This window comes from Pithys albifrons, chromosome 9 (genome assembly GCF_047495875.1).
Source record: "Pithys albifrons albifrons isolate INPA30051 chromosome 9, PitAlb_v1, whole genome shotgun sequence".
Lineage (NCBI taxonomy): Eukaryota > Metazoa > Chordata > Aves > Passeriformes > Thamnophilidae > Pithys > Pithys albifrons.
Window position 1 is genome coordinate 14971756 of NC_092466.1, and position 15060 is coordinate 14986815.

The window sequence follows — 15060 nt, forward strand, 5'->3', positions numbered from 1 at the left end:
TGGTGGGGGATCAGCTGTCACCCCTCTACTCAGGACCTCCCACCATCAACTGTGGGTAAGTGAAGGGTCGTGGGGCTGTGGTGGGCGGCTCAAGGAGCCCTGGCTGACAGCCCAGACAGAGCAGGGCTGTGCCTGCAAGTAAGAGTGGAGAGAGGCCAAGTGCAGGGAGGTGTGGGGAGTGGCGGGTGTGGGGGGGTCGAGGGGGGAAGGAAGCATGCCTTCCCATTCCAATGACACCACCTCCATCGATTTGCTTAATGCAGTTGCCAAGGAAACAGGCCACAGATATTAAAAGGCACTTGGTTCCCATGGGGGGACACGGGGAGGGGCAGGACAATGGGCACTGGCTAAACATCCAGGATGGGAATGACTCAGATTTGTCCTCTGTGCCCCAGACACATGTCTGCCTCATGGGGATCAACATGGCTGAGCACTCTAACATCCCTACAACCTCCTCCTGGGGAGGGTGTGGGGCAACAACTCCATCTGCCCCATTTCCAAGCAGGCAGATGGGTCCGGCTGTTTTGCTGGGAGCACCAAGGGGAAATGGGAAACAGGGCTGTGAGAATGGGCTGGAAGCAGAGGCTGTGATGCAGGATGTCCAAGATGCTGCCAGACCCACAGGCAGTGCAGCAACAAGCAGGAGAGGGGAAGATTCAGGTGCTGGGGATCCAGTGTGACTAAGGGACCCAGCCAAGGTCACAGAGCAGCTGGGAACAGAGGGTGAACTCCAGCACCGGTGTGCCTTGAGCACATATCCACACACAGCCTACAGGGCTAAATTTAATTCCTCTGCTTTTTTTTTTTTTACAGAATTCCAGCCCTTTTAAAGCCTGGCTGCTTGACTACAGGCCACAGGGACCACTGGAGACCCAGGGGTCCACTGGTCTCTCTGTATATCACCTGGGCTCAGCACCCTTGGGGTTCATGGCTTCCCCCTGGGACACCACTGGGACTGCCCAGCTCCAGGTGAATGATTCCCACATGGCATATGAAGGAAGATCAGTCCTAACTCCATAATGAGTGTGGCAGGCAGGGAGCAGGGCAGCCCTCATGCCACTGCTGCTCCCCACCCTGCCCAGTGTCACGCAGGAGCAGGGCCAGCTGCCCCAGGCACAGGTGGGGTGGCCATGCCCAGGCTATGGAGAAGACACCCTGCCCAGCTCTGGGGCCCCACTGCATCCAGTAAGGGTCCTGCAGTCAGGACTGTGGCAGAAAGCCCCTTTTTCCCTTGTTGTCATTGTGCTGGATGGGAAATATATCACCAGGGGAATAAATGTCACCCTGGAACACCTGCAGGGAGAAGGGGATGGCAGAGGTGCTGGCTGTTACTTACAAGAGCTCCCAGCGTGGCTGTCTCAACAATCCCTCAGGAACCCAAGAGGCTGGAGGCTTGTCCCCTGGCAGGGGACAGAGAGGGTTGGTGTCTCAGTCCCAGGTCACAGCATGGCCAGGCTATGTAGTGGCTCTGTGCCACCAGGCTCAGCATCTCCTGACTGAGATGTGCTCCCAAAGCTCTAAGGCCAGCAGAAGATGCCAGTGATGCATCAGAGGCATCTAGAGGAGAGAGCTGAAAGTTTCCCTGGGGAAACATCCCTCAGGCTGGAAGTTTTCAGGCCTGACATTTCCTTTTCTTGGAAAGAGGAGTTTCCAGGCACTGAGCCTGGATTTCATGTGGCTGCCTCCCAGTTTTGCCCCTGAGTCAGTCCCTCTGGGTCAGAGCAGCACAGACCTGTTGCACTCTCAGAGAAAGTTTCTCACTGATGCCAACAGCATTTTTAAAGCTATTTTCCTTGATAAGCCCCAGTTACAACCCATTCTCTCATCAAGCCCCCAGCTGCTCCCAGTGCCATCACCTGTCCTGCACACCATTGGGTCTGTTTTTGCTACTTAGTTTTGGTCAGACGGAGAGCAAGAGGAGCTCTTCTAGACTGAGACAGGCATTGTCCCAGCAAAGAGGGTTTGGGGCAGCTCCTCTGCAAGACAAACCTTCTGAGCCCATGTGAACAGACCGTCTTCGGCCCCTCGCATGTCTCTGACAGCATTGTGGGATGCTGGGGCTGAAGGGTTCAGTGGCAGGTCAGTCACCAAGTGACAGCTTCTCCTCTTGCCATTGTGCCTGTCCCATGCCAGCCATCCTCCACAGCAGAGCAGTGATAAATCTCCCACTGTTCACCATGTCAGGATTACACATTTCCATGTTTGAGTCATTGATAAAAACACTCCACTGTTCGCTGCCAGCATGGCCGCAGGATCCCACCGGGACTGGCACAAACACCTGGTGCTGGTCCTGTGTCCCAGTGCCACACACCATTCCAGACCCCAGCTCCCAGCACCCCAAACTCCCCAGGGCTTCTTGCCCAGAGCACAGTCCCTTCCACTGAGGGCAGCTCCAGATGGGCTAGGTGTGACGAGGGACCAACCCTTCAGTTCACCAAGGTCCCCAAGGAGTTACACCACCTGGAGCTGCCCCCAGGATGAAGAAGACATGTGGGATCACACGTGGGTCTTCACCAATGAAGCCAAACCTGCAGCTATGTGCAAAGGGATACTTGAAAGCATACACACCCCACCAGAAGTGGGAAAGGACTTTGCCTCTCATCCCACCAAGGGGCATCAGTCCCAGGGGTGACTCCTCACCCTTGCAGCCAGCCAGCATTTGGCCATGCCCTGGGAAGAGCCTTGAGGCCCTGGCTGAGTTGTGCAGAGAGAGGTAACATGGATGGATGGAGCAAAGCACACCTCAGGCAGGAGAGGCTCTCCACATCCTCAGACACGTGATGCCAGTGCCACCCCTCCGGCCCTGCTCCTAGCCTTAGGGTCTCACCTTGAAAAAACCTCTGGCACTCACATCCCACTGCAGTGGAGGTTGGAAAGACCCTTCACCAGGGAAACTGGGACCCCTGCCACATCCCAGAGCTCCCCAACACACCAGCTAAGGACCAAAGATGTAGGTCCTGCCCAAAGGGATCCAGAGTACCGAAATGCAGGTTGAGGCCCCAGCATAAGCACTGGGCACCCTACAAGAGCAGGAGTCTCCAGGGAGTCCGTCTGCATCCCCACCTCACAGTAAGGGGTAGCAGTACCTAGACACCAGCAGCATGGTGGACCCTGGAGCAGCACTGGATACCACCACAGCTCAGCCCAGTAGCTGCTACCAGCTGCTCTCACACAGAACAGAGCAGGACCAGTGCCAGGAGGAACAAATAAAGAGGTTGAGGTGCCCCAGAGAGGTGGAGGTGCCCCGGAGAGGTAGAGAGGGGGTCCTCAACCCCCCCTCTCCCATACCAAGCACCTAGCTCATCTCACCACTTGGTTTGTGGAATCAGATGGGACAGGCCAGCATCACCCTGTCCCCCCACGTCCCCAACCCCGTACCTTCAATGCCGCTGATGATTTTGAAGCAGCGAGTGGTGAACCAATAGGAGATGAGGAGGAGGATGGCAATCAGGGAGGCATAGAGCAGGCTGTCGTTGTGCAGGGATGTCTTCTCCATGGCTCCATCCCCTATGCCCACTCGTGCCCCCCGCCCAGCCCTTCTGTGCTATCTGGGGCAGCCCTGTCCCAGCAGTCCCCCCGTTGGAGGAGCTGGCCACCGCGGGCAGGGAGGCGGGGGGCCCGCACGGGCGGGCAGGCAGGTAATTGGGAGCGTTGTGTGAGAGCCAGGCTCCCAAACCAATTACCTTAATTGTGCTCAGACAGCACATGGCAAACAGTTAAAAATAACCCTCCTGGCCCGGGGGGAGAGTGGCACCATCAGCCAGGAGAAGGAAGCAGGGGGCAGAGAACAGACGGGGCTCATTACCTGTGTGGCTGCGATTCAGTGCCATGGGGCCAGCAAGCCATCCACAGCTCAAGGGCTACTCCAAGTTCCCTGATGACCTTAGGATCCTCAGGGCTCAGCCCCTTGTTGCCATCCCACAGAAGGAGCTGGGAGTCCTGGAAATGGGGCTCCCTAGGGAGCAGCCTAGGATCACTGAACACCAAGATCTCTGCTGAGATGCCTGTGTCCGTCCTTGCTCCAGACATGGGGCCCTGAAGGAAGGTATCTCTGCAGTTCTGCAGTCCTAGAGAGCTGGGTCTGGCAGAAAGGCTCTGGCAGCTTGTCCCCTATGTCCCAGCACAGCATCTCCCCAGGGATGCCGGGGATCAGCGTCTGCTTTTCTCAGCCTGCAGTCAGAAACAATCAGTCTGGTTCCCACTCTGTGATGCCAGGGGCACTTGGACAATGCCACTGCAGATTTGGGCACACTCACAGACCCAAAACCTCATGGGATTAGCTGCACCCATAACTGAGACACCTTTGGTCCCCAGACTGCACTTGGCCCTATCAGCTGCCCCATGGGATACATGACTGAGGAAGATGCTGGACTCAAGTGTTTCACCCCAAATCCTCTTCGCATACAAGATGTCCCATATCCACTCTGCAGCTACAGCCAAGGGATGTGACCACCCAAGTACAGAGTGAGAAGTACAGCATTGCTCCAGCTGTGCCTCTTTCAGGGAGCAGAATCCAAGCCACCAGATATGTCCCTCCCTCCCTTCTCTCTCCCCGAAGATCAAGTGCTCTGAGCATCCATAGGTAACACCAGAAAGGATGGCAAAGAGGGTCTGGCATATGCCCATGGGTCATCACTGGAGAGGGTGGCAGGCCCTGTTACACAGCCCCAGGCACAGCTATGCCAGGACAGGCAGCTCAAGCTGGCAAGAAATCCATGCTGCCTGTCCCACTTTGGGCTGTGGCAATAACAGCCATGAAATACCCTCACCCAGCCACACCCACCCCAGCTCTCTGGTGTTGCCAGCAGTGGCAATGCAGCCCTGCCATCTGGCTAAATTTAACCACCCCACCAGCCACTTGCTGTGTATAAACAGAAGTTCCCAGGAATGGGGTTTGTTGCCCAGAAAGCAGCTCTGTACACACAGTGTGCCATTGGCACACATGGGGCAACACCCAGAGACATCAGTTTGCCAGGTGGCTGGTCCCTGTCTCCATCCTCCCAGCACCACCAGCAGTGGGGGATAGGGAATGGGAGCAGATGGGAACAGAATAGGGGAATAATCTGTCATCAAGGGACCTGTCTCTTCAGGAGGGAACCATGCACCTTGACCACAGCCAGTCTTGGCCCTGCTTGAGAGCCACTCCTGTAGCTACCCCTAAAGTGCTCTTCATCCAGTGCTGCAGGGTATCAGGGCAGTACCTCCACAAAAGGTGCCATAGGACTTGCTGGGCCAGAGTGAGGTGATGGTCGCTGGACACAGCCGGGCAGCAGCTGCTCAGGTCCCTTGGGTGATGTTGACCCACTGGGGGGCCAACCTGATGAATAGGAATTTCTCCTTTTTTTTTGTTCCTGGGGCCATCATCCATTAGGGAGAGTTAAATTTAGGTTAAAGCTAATCCCTTATTACCTTGCTGCTAATCAGAGCGCGAGCAGATTATTAATAAGCACATTAAAATATTGGTGAAATGCTATTTTTGGGAGGTGAAGTCACAGTTTTAATCTGGTTAATTGATTGAGTCATTTCTCTTTCCCCTCTCTGGTGACCTGTCCTTGGTTAGCTCTCCAGGGCACCCAGCTGGGAGCCCCCCACCCCGGGGCCAATCTGGTCAGGCACCCAGTGCCTTCTGCAGTGAGCTCCATGGGACCTCCTTTACCTATGCAGGGAGAACAGAGGGCTCATTGCCCCCCAGAAGGGGACAGTGGGGTAGCATAGCAGTTGGAGGGGGTCCAGCCTCCTGGTGACCCATAAACTGTAGCACCAGCTGGGGAGAAAGGGATGCTGCAGAGTGGAGAAGTCTGTGCAAGCCCCACATCCTGTTCCCAGCCCTGAGCTAGGGGAACACAGAGATGCCTGGCTTTGGGTTTCACCCAACTTTGACTTGTCCTAGAGATTAGGAGGACACTGAGAAGAAGGGTGAGCAGTGGTAGTCAGTGACCAATGACCAGCCATGCTCTCTGTGCCCACCCCAACCCCATGCACACCCAGCAGGGCTGTAAGGACAGCCCTTAGTGCCACTCAGTACCACACATGGCCAGTCCAGTGATCCAGTTGTGGGGGACACCTGCTACAGCCCCAGGGGCATAGTGCCCCAGCTGCAAAGCTCAGGACACTGGGATAAGGACGTCCTTGCAGGTGGTGATGATGGGAGCATTCCGAGGCCCCATTATCACTTTGCTCCATCAGCTGCAGCTCAGGCCCTCATGCCCAAGACCAGACTCAGCTGACTCATCCTCTTTCTCCTCCACTCCAGGCTAGTTGGCTGGTGTCTGATGGAGCCAACTAGTGGGGATGAACCTGGCACTGCCTGTGGCACACCCAGCCTCCAGAGCCTGGCACGCTGCTGGACCTGTGGGCTGTCCCCTGCCACAAGGGTGGCTTCCATCCCAGGGCTCAGGTCCCTGAGGGCAGGAGGGTAGCATGCCAGCTGGACATGACTCACAGGGTGGATCCTGCACCCATGTCCCCACATCCAGTGCTGTGTCAAGTGCATCTCCATGCTATTTCTGCTTTTTCCAGCCCCAGAAATAGGCAAAGGCTGGGAAGACCCAGGGGTTTCCCTGGGCAATGAGGGGACAGAACCTGGAAGGCGTTTTCTGGGCAGAGCGGGTCCTGGCAAAGGCAGTGCAAGTTCCAGCCCTGCTCCAAGGCATGACATGGCCATGGATGCCCAACAAGACATTTCCCACACTCATGGTACAGTGCATCCCTCCCCAGCATTGCTGTGGCCCAGAGGAGTGGCCCAGTGGTCCTCAGCAGGGCAAGGCCATGGAGATGGCAAATTGCTCCCCGCAGAGGGACACAGGGACAGGAGCAGGGGTGGGGAAGCCGGAGTCCCAGCATACACAGGTACATGATGACCTCCCCAAAATATGTCCATTGGGTTTAAGAGGTTCTGGCTCACACCCAGAAGAGGGGGTCCTGGTCAACTGGCTGGCCTCTCAAGGGCTGGCATGGGGATGAGGGTCCTGCCATGGCTGTGACAGTGAACCAGGAGCGCACAACATACATCTCTGTCCCCAGGACCAGGTATCCCAGGACACAAGCAGGGCAGATGCAAGCACCAGGGTGTGTCCCTGTCCTGGCTCATAGGACACACCCAGGGCTTCCCTGGCAGAGGGATGGAGGGCACAGCTCTGGCCTTAGACGAGTCAGATTCCTTGACACAGTAGGGAAGGGTTAGACCAGCTGCAATTTTTTTTCCACAGAAATTCTTTCATGGTCCACTCTGCACTAGTCCCCTCTCCAGATAAAACATTCCCATTACCCCAGGTACACAGGGGACCTTCAGGGGCTCTCACTGCCTCCTGGAAGAATCTTCAGCTTTACTCTACACCGAGCTCAGTGCAACCCGCCTCTGCCAGAGGCTGAAGCATTCAGCGCCTAAACAGCATTTCCCTTCTCTCCAAATAACCCCACAGAACTCATCAGAGACCCCTCCCTCAGAACAGAGACCCCGTGTCCTCCAGGGCGGCACCTACCTTGGGAGAGAGTGCCGGTGACAAACTGATAGAAGAAGCGGATCACCCGGCCCAGCTGCCTCTTGCAGCGCTGCTGGCAGTGGCTCATGGCTCCAGCTCCCAGCGCTGGGGAGGGACCCAGCCGCACCCCCTCCCGGCCGCCGAACAGTCCCCCAGCTCCTCCGAGCAGCGGGCGACGCCCGGGGGAGGACAGAGCCTTCCTGCCCGGAGCGAGCCTGCGGGCATGGGCGGCCGGTCCAGCCCGGCGGAGCGGGCAGCGGCAGCGCCCGGCAGCGCGGCAGGCGCCGGCCCCGCTCCCCGCCGGCGGGCAGCGGCAAGTTTTGCGCGGGGATGCTCCGGTTCAGGGGGACGGCGGGCCGGAAGGGCCGGCGGAGATGCCCCTGCCCGGGCTCGGGATCACGAAAGGTGACCGCTGAGAGCGAGCGGGGTGCCCGGGCGAGTTCCCCCGTGCCGTGCCTGCCCGCCGGCCCTCTCCGTGCCGCAAAGTTGCGGGGAGCGGTGGGGAGCAGAGTCAGGGTGATGTGGCGGTCCGGGGAGCCCGGCGGTGCCAGCCAGCTCTCCGGCAAAGGCAGATGGACGCTTCCCTGGGTTGCCCCTGTCTCCTGGTCCACCCCTTGGCAACAGATCGACCCAGCACTTCACGCCCCGGCTGGCCGGGAACCAGAGGCAGGTTGGTATGGCAACCCGCAGACTCCACAGGTCCCGCTGACCAATGAGGCCCTGGTGCATCCCAGGGCCGCCTCTCTCCAAGAGCAGGGAAGGATGCTCCTTCCGAAGGGGAGCCAGCACCAAGAGCATCCTGCATCCTTGGTCATCAGCCATCCATTCCCACTATCAGGTGCTGTGAGCATCCTGTATCCTTGGTTATCAATTATCTGCTAAGGCTAGCTGGTGCTGCAAGTGTCCTGCATTCCCGCATAGCAACCATCCAGTACTGCAAGTGTCCTGCATCCCTGTTGCCACAGCAATCCAGCACACATCCTGCATCCTCAGGCATCCACTTCTGCTGGCTCCACACAGGGGAGGAGACAAGGATGGGTGCAAGGATGGGAGGAAGAGAAGTCAAACTCCCTGACCAGCCAGGCTAAGACCTGCTCGCTCCAAAGCTCAGTCTGGCAGCAAGTTTCTAGCTTGCACAGTATGTCGGAGCCAGAACAGAGTCTAGTGTGTGGTGGCAGTGGGATTTCCCTGCTCCTGGAGCCAGCCTGAGATGCTCTGTGCACACTCAAGACAACATGGCCTCCCCAGGTCCCATTTTCCCAGCTGTAGTTCCGTCTCCACAGTGCATTCACACCCCACAGAAACAGTTCTGAATCCACCCAGGCTCTATTATCTCATAAGCTTCATCTCTTATTAATAGGGAAGGAAGTGAACAAAAAGGGACCTGATGGAAATTACAGCTTCTTCTCCCTCAGGGATGGAAAAGGGGGTGGAGCCATAATCCAGCCACGAACAGCCCACTCCCTACTGATAGATACCTCAGAAAGGAGCCCCAAGGGAAGGGGCAGGAACACCACCACCTCCCATCAACCTTTTAACAGGGTTGGTAGAGGGTAACCACACCTCCTGCTCCTCAAAATAAAGGCCATTCCCTCCAAACCAAGCCCTCTCTATCTGTTATTCAGGCTATGCCCCTGCAAAAGCAGGGGTCAGTCCCCCAACAGGGTGTCTCCACACCATGGCAGGACACTGTCCCATGGTGGGGGGACCTGCTCCAGGGGATGCTGCACTGGTCACTGCATAGGTGAGCCAGGTTTGGAGAGATCCTGAAAAATGCACAACATACAGGGACTTAAAACCCTACATTAACACATTCACCTTCCAGGGATAGACCTGGGGTTTAGGACCATCATCATTATGTACAGTATGCAGTAGCCCCACTCCTGGCTTAACCCAACACAAACAGCCTGGGACAGTTTCTTGCAATGATCAGATCCCGTGAGCTGTGTGGTACAAGGCCAGATCTTGACAAGGCACAGCACCTCCCACTCTGAGGAAGAGGGCAGCTCCCAGAATCACTGTGGGGACCAGTCGGTACAACTTAGACCAAGGGAGGTGCAGCATCCCAAAAGCCCACGGGATACAGGAGAGGTGGCAGAACAGCCACAGGAGGGTGCCAGAGCCCACAGGACGTGACAGCAAACAAAGTTTACAGATCCATCCCAAAACCCACCATCCAGCTCCTTGGAAACCAATTTCCGTCTGACAGGGGGAAAGTTGTTACATCACAGCCTGTCCCGGGCAGGTGAGAGACGCAAGTGCCATTCTGTTCATCCTAGTGATGCCACGTGGAACAGGAGACTTCTCATCCCCCCTGCAGTCAGCCAATGTATACCACTCCATGCCAGGGTCATGGCAGCAGAGAAGACCCCAGCACCAATGTCACCCCTCCCACCTCCCAGCTTGGCTGCCCATTGGCATCTCTGGGTGCTACAACCAGTCCAGAACCATAAAGTGATTTCCAAAGGAGCATCACCCCTCTGGGCTGGCCCTTGACTCTCCATAAAGGCCCTTATGCACTGACACTGATACAGAAGTTCACAGGAACCACATGAGCTAAGCCAGAGAACTATCTTCTCTCCCTGCACCCAGAAACCCCCAGCAGGTAGTTTGCAAAGACAGCACATTGCAGAGACATGAACCACCTTGCTCCCAGGGCTCCCTTTGAGCACACGCTCCCCTGGCTGGCATCAGGGACCGTGTGTCTCACCCTTGCAGAAAAGCAGCAAAGCCACTTGATCACTGACCCTTCTCCTCCCTGGCAAGATGAGCAGGAATTCAGCACAAATCAAAAGCAAGCCACAAGGCAGGACTGTTGAGCCCACTCTTATATACTCTTTCTTGCTGAAGACATCACCTGGGTCACAGCCACCACGGATGCCACTGCAGGGTGCATCCTGCCAACCTCCTGCCTCCCAACCCAGCCTGTGGTTCTCCCAAACCTGCTACTCCCATCAGGAGGCCAGTGGTTCTCCAGCCCCTGCCCCAGTCCCAGGGCAACTCCATTTCCCACAGTGCCTCATAGGGCAAAGGACATCATCTCCCAAAAAGATATCTAGAGCCATGTCCCAAAGAGGACATGTCATTGCTGGAGCTGCAGCAATAAGAAGGAGGAAGACTGGCTTCAGGCTCTGCCTCCACCTGTGTTCCTCCCACGTGGTTTGGCTCTAACAAGGGGGAACCCTGTCCTGCATCTCCTAGTGCCGAGCCTGCACTGAGGACCAGCCCAGCTGGCCGCTGTAGGGGATAAAAGGCAAATTTACAGAAACTGGAGTCCAACATTATCCCGCAATTCTCTGCCTCAGTACCTGTACCTGACTGCAGGCTGTGCCAGGACACCTCCAACCTGGAAGCACAGGAGCCCGGGACAGGAGGTACAGGTCATGTGACACACTTGCAGAGTGACGGGTGGGGACACAGCCTGCCCCGCTCCGTGCCCCCGCTCCGTGCCACCACGGTGCCGGTGCCGCTGCCTGACGCTGAGAGGAGCCCCGGTACAGCGCAGCAGAGCGGCAGGGAGGCAGGAGGTGAGTCGGGGACACGGCTCGTTCAGACGGCTGTGGCGGCTGATGGCACACGGGGGACAGGAGGAGACACGTGCTGTTGTGTCGGAGCGTGGCCCTGCACGCGTGTGAGAGGATGCATGGCAACCGTGAAGGCCATCCCTGCACGGACACGTGGCTACCATGGGTCCACTGGCACTTCCTTGCAGGCTGAAGGGACAGTGGCAGCCCCGCCAGCAAGGGGAACACGACAGACACGACACAGCTGTCCACACCAGAGCCATTGCTTCCTTCCCCACCCAGGTCCTCTCCTCTTGAGACGGCTTCTTGGCAGACACATCCTTCCTAAGCCACCGACATCTGGCTTGGTACCTGTCGCAGGATTGCAGGGAGCTGCCGGGGGAATTCACACTGGTTCCTGGCCATGAAATATTCATTAGCACAGCCGCTGAGAGGAGGGGAGAAATAAAAGACAAACAGAACAGGGGAAGCAGACACAATGCTTGCAGGCAGCTCGGCATGGCACAGACAAGCCCATGGGGTGGCTAAATCAAGGTCTTCATATCAGTCATCACACTCATATGTGGGTCTCCCACTGTGTCCATGCAAAACCTGTCTCACTGTCACGGGTGTTGTGGGCACATGAACATCCCTAGAAAACGCAACCAGGATACAGCAGTCCTTGCAGGCACATCTAGCATGTGTAGGGATGCCCTGGGACATGGACATCACCAAGGGGCACCATGCTGGGCTGGTGGTCAGGGGCCATTCCTGCCTGTGCCAGCCCTGGATGGTGCCTGGGCTCCAAAGTGTTTCAGTTTGGGCTACACATGCCAGGGACAGCACTGCAACCCAGGGCCACCTTGGCCAGGACATCTATGTGCTGCCTGGAGGCATCCCATGGTTCACAGAAAGCAGACACCCGTGACAGCATCTGCCAACCTTTCTCTCAAGGAGGAAGGGCAGTCGGGGTGGGAGGCACATTTCCAGCAATGATGAAGAGCAATCAGGGTAAGAAGGAGGCAAATTCCCATTACCAGGGAAAGGCAATCAGGGTAGGAAGGATGTAGGACACCCTGCAGCCCTGTGCCAAGCCTCAAGACACCACTCAGAGACTGGGCAAATGCTTTGTTCTCTCTGTACCTAAATCCAGCACTCACCTTTTTGTGGGGATGGAGGGCATACGCATCCCAGCAATGCCAGACCCACAGCTGCTTGGCAGGGACAGAGCTGTTCCTGGCTGGAGGGAGAGCTCAGCAAGACTCACTCCAGAGCCAGGATATGAAGAGGGAGGAGAAGGAGGTGGACATCCCAGCAGCACAGATGACTGCAGGAGCCACGAGCTTCTGGTTCCAGACCCACCACATCAGGGCGAGTGGTTCTGTGGCATCCAACATCACTGCCACCAGCAGAGGAAAGCTCAGTCAAGCCAGCCCTGCGTGCTGCTGCACTGCTCTTGCCTCCTCCCAGCCCGGGGAAACCACAGCCTCCGGGACTGGAGGAAGTGCTATAAACGTGATGCCAGAGAAAATAAATAAGGCAGCTAATGAGGTAATTTGCATAGCTATTAGCAGGCAGGATTTGCAGCGGGTCTGACATGGGATGTGCTGTCACAGCAAAGTGCAGCCGGCGGGCTTTGCTGGTGCTTGCAGAGGGAAACACACAGCACAGTCACGCTGCAGGGGCACACCACAGGCACCCACCACAGGCACCAGCCACCCCACGGCTGGGGAGGCAAGGCGGGCAGGAGCAAAACCAACAAGATGGTGGGAGGAAAGCTCAGAGTAGGCCAGACAGTCTGGGAGGAGCTGTGTGCTCTAACCATGAGCCCATGCTGCCCTCAGCTACACACCCCAGGTTTGGTCCTGTGATTGTACAGAGCATGGGTCAACACATAGCTTCTACCTTGCCAAGGCAGAGAGAGCATTCATGAAAGGATGAGATTGCAAAGGCCAAGGAAAAGCTGCCAGCAGCCCAGGCTGCCTCGGGGGGCAGCCCTGCCATGTCACAGCCAGCTGGCTCCATGTGTTTTCCCATCCAGAGCTGGCCACAGCTCCCTGCATCCCTTACCTCTGCTTGCCCCCTTGCGAACCTAGACTAAAACACGCCCCAGGACAAGCAGAAACCCTTTCTTACCCCAATTTTTGCTGCCAGCAAACCCAGCTCGCTTTGACTCCCAGCAGAAGGTGCAATATTTGGACGTAAGACTGTGCAGGAAGCCTAACAGCAGCACCAACTCTGCATCTTGGCTGCCCTATCCTCAGATGTTTGGGTCAGGAATCATTGCACCAGAGCAGGCAGGAGGGCAGTGACCATCCTGGTACCTTCAGGGATGAAGGGGCAACACACCTGTAGCCTGTGACACTGTTGGATCCCCAGCCTGCTCTGCCCTGTAAATTAGCCATGTGATGGAGAAGGATGGCACACAGGGCCACCCTTCCCTGGGCTGCCAGGGCATGTCTGGCTTTGATCACAAACATGTGACGACAGCTCAGCTTGTTCTCAACTGGTGGATCTTGTTAAAAAATGCATGTGACGTGATCTGTCTGCTCAGGAAGGCACTGCCAGGAAAGAACCCAACCCAACACTGCACACAGGTCCCACAGCACCAACCTGCCAGCAGCCTGGCTCTGTGGCATCAGGCACCAAGACATGCCAAAGCACCTCTGCAATGCAGTGAAAGCATGAGGGTACCCCCTCCATCTGATGGCAGAGACAATCAGAAAGACCCAATGAATGTGTGGTTGGACAAACAAACAAACGCAAACTCCATCAGCAACTTGGGTGGTGGGTGACAGACAAAGATCAGGGTCAGAGTCCCACAGGGACCATCCTGCTGTGTCCATCACCCCCAACACCTCCATGATGGCCCCTAGCCATCCAGGTTCCACTGAGGCACTGACTGCTCCCAAGCTGAATTTGGTTTTGTCAGTTCTGCTAAATATTTTAGGGATTTACACGGAAAAGCTCTCTGTGCTCCACGGCATGTCAGCCCCACTGGCATCATGCAGGCAGCCACAGACACACCCTTGCCTGCCAGGGCATAAATAATTCATTGCCCCCATGAACAGGGTACAAGCAGAGGGAAGGAGGTGACAGAACTGGGGGAACAGGTTTCATCGTCCCCTGCCCAGGCTCCTGGGGTGTACCTCAAGACTCTCCATGTCCTGCAGTGGGAGGGCAAAGAACTGTATCAACAGCTGCAGGGAAACAGAGTTTGAACCAAGCCCTGGTTACAGGTCTGACACACTGAGACTGCACTGGCAAACAAGACATCACAGCTTGCCTGGACCATCTCAGAGCTTGTTGGGTGTGCAAAGCACAGCAATTTTGGAGGCACCCATTATATATCAGGCAGTGAGGCAGCACAGCCTCCAGGACCTCCAAGGAGGACAGCCTTCCCAAATAGGCACATCACTGCATGGGTGTGCACAGCTCACACTGGGGCACAACACAGCCACAGCACCTCGTTATCTTGCATCAGCATGTTTTTGCCCCTCAGATGCCCACCATGCTACATGCACATGGCACCTGACCAGGATCAGCAGGGGTTCCCATCCCCAGCCCTGTCCCAGCTCCCACTCCAAGCCTCATCAGGGTCTCCTGAACTGTAAGACTGGGAAAAATCTCAGCCTGGCCATAAGTAATGCCACCCAAATCTGCTCCAGGGAAGGACAGCATCTCTCCAGGCTCTCCACCCTCACCACCCCACCCCAAGCCACGATGATGGTGACAAATTAACAAGTTCCTTGCAATCACACACAGGTTGGACTTTCATAAATGGGAGATAGCACCAGTCTCATTTCCTTGCAATCAGCACTCCCTCTGCTGCCAACAAATCCGGCTCAGTGGGGTGACAGGAGGAAATGCAGTGGGGACAGGCTGGGACACGACCTCGGCTCCCATGTGTGCAGGCAGCCTGGAGCTGCCTGTGGGCCAGACAGCGGGACATCCTCCATCACCCAGGCAGATGCTGCCTGGCTGAGTGACACGGGCTATTAGCACATCGCTTATCCGGGGGCTCTGGCACACACCGGCTGCACAGCTGGGAGAGGGAGATAAGACACCCGAGGGAT

At 56.7% G+C, this 15060-nt stretch overlaps 1 protein-coding gene across 2 annotated transcripts in view; it reads right to left on the reverse strand.

The window, feature by feature from the left end:
* KCNIP2 (potassium voltage-gated channel interacting protein 2) overlaps positions 1-15060 on the reverse strand; it is a 43373-nt gene that overhangs the window by 15441 nt on the left and 12872 nt on the right. The window lies entirely within an intron of this gene.